This window comes from Neoarius graeffei, chromosome 20 (assembly GCF_027579695.1).
Source record: "Neoarius graeffei isolate fNeoGra1 chromosome 20, fNeoGra1.pri, whole genome shotgun sequence".
NCBI lineage: Eukaryota > Metazoa > Chordata > Actinopteri > Siluriformes > Ariidae > Neoarius > Neoarius graeffei.
The window spans coordinates 30,544,725-30,551,435 of NC_083588.1; the positions used below are offsets into that span (position 1 = coordinate 30,544,725).

Sequence of the window (6,711 nt, forward strand, 5' to 3'; positions counted from 1 at the left end):
TGGATAGCTTTCATCTCAGAAATATTGCTCAGATAAGAAATTTAATGTCACTACATGATGCAGAAAAACTAGTTCATGCTTTTGTTACCTCCAGGTTGGATTGTAATGCCTTACTGTCTGGATGTTCCAATAAGTGCATAAACAATCTCCAGTTAGTTCAAAATGCAGCAGCAAGGGTCCTTACTAGAACTAGAAAATATGACCACATCACCCGTCTTATCCACACTTCATTGGCTCCCAGTGAAATTTCATATTGATTATAAAGTACTACTATTGACCTTTAAAGCATTGAATGGTCTCACACCACAGTACCTGAGTAAACTTCTGCTCCTCTATGACCCGCCACGCCTACTTGGATCAAAAGGTGCAGGCTATCTGCTGGTACTTCATATAGTGAAGGCTACATCAGGGGGCAGAGCCTTTTCTTACAAAGCCCCACAGTTATGGAACAGCCTTCCAAGTAGTGTTCGGGAATCAGACACAGTCTCAGTGTTTAAGTCTAGGCTGAAAACATATCTGTTTAGTCAAGCCTTTTGTTAATGGTGTTTATGAGGTAAAGGTGTAGATCTGGAGGGTCCTCAGACATGGTGTTTTGATAAACTGGGATGTATGGATGCTGTCAGTCCCCACTCGAGTTTGTTGACTGTGTAGTGGCTGGCTGCTTTATGTCCTGGGGCTCCCTCATGCCTGTGTTACTTTCTGGCTCTCCCCTTTTAGTTATGCTGCATAGTTAGTTGCCGGAGTCCCTGCTTGTACTCAGTGCAATATGTATACTGTTCCTACTTATTCAGGCGACATTGGGCATACCTAACAACCTATGTTTTCTCTCTTTCTCCCCCTCCCCCCAAATCTGTCCCACTGTTACATGTTGGTCCTGGATCAAGATGCTGACCTCTTCTGCTCCTTGGACCTGTTTGATCCATCTTGGTGCCCTGTCTGGTTGAAGTCTCATCGCATCACTCCTGTGGAGGATGGCCCCATGAGGACAGTTGAAAGTCACACCTGGAGGATGCTCTGGACTCTTACAGTAATGCTTTTATGGCTGAGGACTACAGTTGACTTGCTAACTTTAGGACTGCAGTTGTCATGAACAGTTTTGTACTCAAGTTTCCATCAATGAAGAGTTTATAATATCAACAAAACTGACTTCATGTTAAAACTGTTTTATTATAGTCATGCTGTCTGTTGTTGCCCAAATGAGGATGGGTTCCCTTTTGAGTCTGGTTCCTCTCGAGGTTTCTTCATGTTGTCAGAGTTTTTCCTTGCCACCGTCGCCACAGGCTTGCTCACTGGGGATAGATTAGGGATAAAATTAGCTCATGTTTTAAGTCATTCAAATTCTGTAAAGCTGTTTTGCAACCATGTTTATTGTTAAAAGCGCTATACAAATAAACTTGACTTGACTGGAGGGAACCGACGCCTAAACCTGGGTCTGGAGCTATACCACAGAAAAAACACTCGAACAAAAAACAAACATTAAACTACACAAAGAAAAGCAAAAGAGAAAATAAAAAGCTCCAGTGAGAAGCAGCAGCAAGAATATGCATGGCATACTCTCAACTGGAAATGGGGGAAAAAAATTTACTTACCTGTTACCTGTATAGTTACTGATTGATTTTTGTCTATTTATACCTTTGTGTGTCTAAGTTTTCAGTGAGAAGTCTCATTGTTAAATGTATGTTTCCTTGTGGTTTCCAGTTTCTTGACTTATTCCTTTTTGTTTACAATTTTAGATTTGCCCTTTCTGATGCTGCCTGACTGTGCTCTGACTAATGTTATGGATTATGGCAACGATTTTTGGAAAGCCCCTAATAAATACAGTACTATGCTGAATTAAAGTATTAAAATAAATGCATTTTGGTTTTTGCAATACATTTCAAAAGAAAAATGTCTTTGTAATTGCATTACCACTTTGTAATATAATTTCTTCTTGCAACACTTAGATGTTTAAGGACACCATCTTCCTGCAAAGAGGTCTGAAGGTGTGCAACGGTACAGGGTCATTGTCATTATTCATTTCAAAATTCACCACCCATTCCATAATGGGGACAGAGGGGATAGGCACCCTCTTCTTCCACAGCCATGCCTTTGCAATGTGTGCAGAATGTGGTTTTGCATTGTCTTGTTCAAATATCTCTGGAAAAGATGTCATCTTGAAGGCAGAATGCATATTTCCAAAATCTCAATCTATTTTTCTTCATTAATGCTGCCATCACAGAAGTTACCATTGCCAAGGGCACTAACACGACCCCATTCCATGATAGACCCTGGAGTTTGGACTTCTTGTTTGGAACAGTCTGGCTGGTCCTGTTCATCTTTGGTTTGGTACATGGGGTCTATTTCTTCCAAAAAAGACCTTGAATACTGAGTCATCTGACCACAATACATGACTCGAGTGTGTGATAGTCCATGCCAGATGCATCTGAGCCCAGAGAAGTCAATGGCTCTTCTGGACACAATTAACATAAGGCTTCCTTTCTGCACAGTGAAGTTTTAACTGCCATTTGTGGACGTAATTCTGTAGGCAAACAGAGGTTTGCCAAAGTAACCCCGAGTTTAAATCAGTATTGATTTTGCCACGCGTGGATGAGATTATGTTGGCTGAAATTATACATTCCGTCATTATTCAACTCCAGGTTCATAATTGCATTCACTGTGGAATGTAACCACTTATTTGGAGAAGTGAAATACTTTATCCAGTTTACAGTGATCCTGGAGCACTACAATATAATCAAAGACTTTCTGGTAAGGAGATGATTCTATAGTTGGTGAAAAGTTTGACTGTCCATGACGGACAGACATTTTATGGGACAGAAAGAGTAAAAACTTTGTGGCAAACAGTTTAACCCTTACATACTGTTTGGGTCAAATTTGACCCATTTTAACATTTGACAGCAATAAAAATACCCTAAATGTCATTTTTTTGGCCTGATATCATATGACTTTTCCTAAAGTGATCCAAAATACACAAAACTGAAAATATTTTAAACTGGTATAATTTTACAGGGGGGTTACAATTTATTGTACACTTAGGCTGTTCTGGGGCAAATTTGACCCATATTCATTTGAATGTCTTTTAAACTTCCCAGAGTGTGTTAAATCATGGTAAAGGGTGGGAGGGGAGGGACAGTACATGCCATGTTCTTGTATATCACTTATGGGACAGTTATGACAGTGTTCAAGGGGGGACTTGAACCTGTCTCGGGAACTTTACATGTTCCCACCATATTTTCTCACAGAAAATATGGTTTCCATAGGAACATGTACCTGTTAGTTTTTGAAGAGTCATGGGGAATCTCGAAACAGTGAAAAAAACAGTTGCACAGTGATCATACATAGTAAACATAAGGAACAGAGGTCATATGAGGTCAGAGGGTGCCTTGAAACAGGCGTGAGATCTGCACCTGCACCAGAAATGTAACAAAATCTATAGACCTATATAAAGAGGAGTTGAGTGGTCATCAGATCATACAGCACTGATATTTACAGAGAATATGGTGGAGAGACATACTGTACAAGAAGTACTTGATCTAATCTTCCAAGATGAAGACAGTGATTTGGACGAGGATGTGTCAGAGCAAGAAGACCAATTAGAGGAAAACTCTGATTACAGTCACTCTGATGATGACGACGACGATGATGATGATGATGATGCCAATGATGATGCCAATGATGAAGAAAATGAGCAGGCAGTGGGGGAGACAGTCATGTCGAAAAACAATGCCATCATTTGGTCCTCACTTCCTCATACAGTTGCAGGGAGGATGGCAGGGGAAAATGTCATTCGAATGACTCCAGGACCCACAAGACTGGCTATTTCCCAAGCATTTGGCATTCTGTCAATGTTCCAGCTCTTCCTTCCTGTAGCCATTGAAAGAATTGTCATTGAAATGACAAACAGAGAAGGGATCAAACGGTATGGTCAAGCGTGGAAGACCATAGATGTGACTCAGCTGCATGCCTACATAGGGCTTCTAATACTGGCTGGCGTTTACAGGTCAAAGGGTGAGGCTGCTTCCAGTCTCTGGAATGCTGACACAGGAAGACCAATATTTCATGCCACCATGTCCCTAGAGATGTTCCGTAACATATCAGCAGTCATCAGATTTGATAATCGAGAGACAAGACCTGTGCGACGTGTCACTGACAAACTGGCAGCAATCAGGGATGTCTGGGACAAGTGGGTAGAATGGCTACCTCTAATGTACAACCCTGGTCCTGAGGTGATAGTGGATGAAAGATTGGTTCCATTCAGAGGTAGGATTTGCATTTTACTATAGGCTAAATAAATTATAGTTTCTGTATATACATGCCGTTGGTTGTGAAATGAAATGGCTAGAGTCACACATACATACAATTCCATTCATAAACATGACATTTTGAAAGTAAATTGTTTCCCTCCTTTTCATGTTTTTCCAGGTCGCTGTCCTTTTCGGCAGTACATGCCTAGCAAGCCAGGGAAATATGGCATAAAGCTATGGGCAGCTTGTGATGCACGTTCCAGTTATGCTTGGAATATGCAAATATATACTGGGAAGCCAGCTGGGGGAACCCCAGAGAGAAAACAGGGCAAGCGTGTTGTGCTAGAGATGACAGAAGGGCTAAGAGGACACAATGTGACAACTTTTTCACCTCTTATGAGCTTGGTCAGGAGCTCCTAAAGAAGAAGATGACAATGGTTGGCACAGTGAGACGGAACAAACCTGAGCTACCCCCCACTCTGGTGACAACAAGAGGGAGAGAGGTATTTTCATCGAAGTTTGCTTTCACCCATGACACCACAGTTGTTTCATACATGCCAAAGAAGAACAAGAATGTCATCCTAATGAGCACATTGCACAAGGCCACAGAGATCAGTACTCGGGAGGACAGAAAACCCACCATGATACTTGAATATAATGCCAACAAAGGTGGAGTGGACAATCTTGATAAAGTGACAGGCACATACAGCTGCAAGAGGAGGACCGCCCGCTGGCCTCTTGCTATATTTCACAATATCATTGACATATCCACCTACAACTCGTTTGTGATCTGGAAAGAGCTAAACCCTACCTGGAGGGCAAGCGTGAGGAACTGGAGGAGGCACTTTTTGGAGGAACTTGGAAAGGCTCTCGTGACTCCATGCATGCAAAAGCGGCAACACCTTCCTCGCACAGCAGCTTCTGCCGCACTGGTAAGAGCAGTACAGCCACCTCAGCCTGGCACTGGCACTGATGTCCCACATGAAGACAACAGAAGGGGACAGAAAAGAAAGAGGTGCAACTTCTGCCCACCAAAAAAACACTGCAAGACCGGGACAACCTGCTGCAAATGTAGGAAACACATATGCAAGGCCCACACACACAAGGTGTCACACTACTGCTTTGAATGCACACAGTAATATTGTTGTGGATGATGTGATTTATGTTCTAACTGCTGATGCTGAATTCATACTGAATTTATATAATTAATGAATGTGTTATTGCATTGGTAGTTATGGAGAGTTTTTTGGTGTTAAGACAATGGGGACGGTGTTCAACGTTCCAATGGTTGTACTGGGTTATTATAAACTAAATCCTCTTCTTCTTAAATGTTCTTAAATGTTTTTGCAAACTGTACTTTCAATAAAATATATTAACATCATTATGACTATTATGTTTTCATGTCTTAGGTAAAAAAGAATGTGTGAAAGATGTTTCTATCCAAAATCGGGTAGTGTAAATATATAAAAAATACACTCTCTCTGCTTTCTGAAACATTGATTAAGGATTAATCAACCATTTATTAATGTCAGATTGGTGATTTATATGTTTTAAAAAGATATGGAGCTCAAAATTGGGTGTGGACTCTTATTAGTAGGGTATTCTTTGCCTGGGTCAAAATTGACCCAGACCATACCATGAAGGCATGGAATATGAACAGTATGTAAGGGTTAATCAGATTTTGCTAATGATACTATTTATACAAGTAGACAAGGCTTTACATTAACACCCGCCAAATGCAGGTAAAATTCGGCTTTGGCGGGTGGTTTATTCTGGGGTATGACAATATTTTAATTGTAGTTTTCTCTGAAGGCATCTGATATAATAAATGCATTGCAATGTAATATTACATGCCTACAGCTCCTATGAGCACCTGCATAAACATTCTGACGTTAGAATTGTTTAGAACATGCGTTAATGTCTCAGATAAAATCAAAGATACAGTTTTAAAATGCTACCTCCGGCCCTGATCATCTCTGCCCCTTTTTCCCTGAGCAGCAGAGATGATCAGGGCTGGAGGCAGCATTTTAAAATCACCGAGGTCTGTGATGCGCAAAGCGCACGCCGAAAAATGTTCAACATATTTAAATGAGAGGGGTGAATTACATGCCACACAAGAGCTCTATTCCTGAAATTACTTTTAATGGTGTTTGAACCGAATATCATCAGTTTTGAAAAAACAAAAACCTTGTATGTGGCAAGAATAAGCATAATTTAAGCTTGTTTAATGGTTTGATCTGGCCCAAGCAATGAGGACAAAAGATACCCTAACCATGTAGCCTATGGAACTAAGATACATTAACAATCTGGCATCCGTTACACCTACACACACACACAAAAAAAAAATTCTGGGAAAAAAAATCAGTATACACCATGTTTTAGGCAAAGTTATCCAAGGCAAACATAAGTTGAAACTTTCCCCTCTATTGCTTTGGCTTATCGAATGATTTATTTTTAAAATCACAAACAA

At 40.7% G+C, this 6,711-nt stretch overlaps 1 pseudogene; it reads left to right on the forward strand.

The window, feature by feature from the left end:
• The first annotated feature begins 3,125 nt into the window (after positions 1–3,125).
• On the forward strand, positions 3,126–5,414 carry LOC132869234 (piggyBac transposable element-derived protein 4-like; annotated as a pseudogene).
• The last annotated feature ends 1,297 nt before the right edge of the window (positions 5,415–6,711 follow it).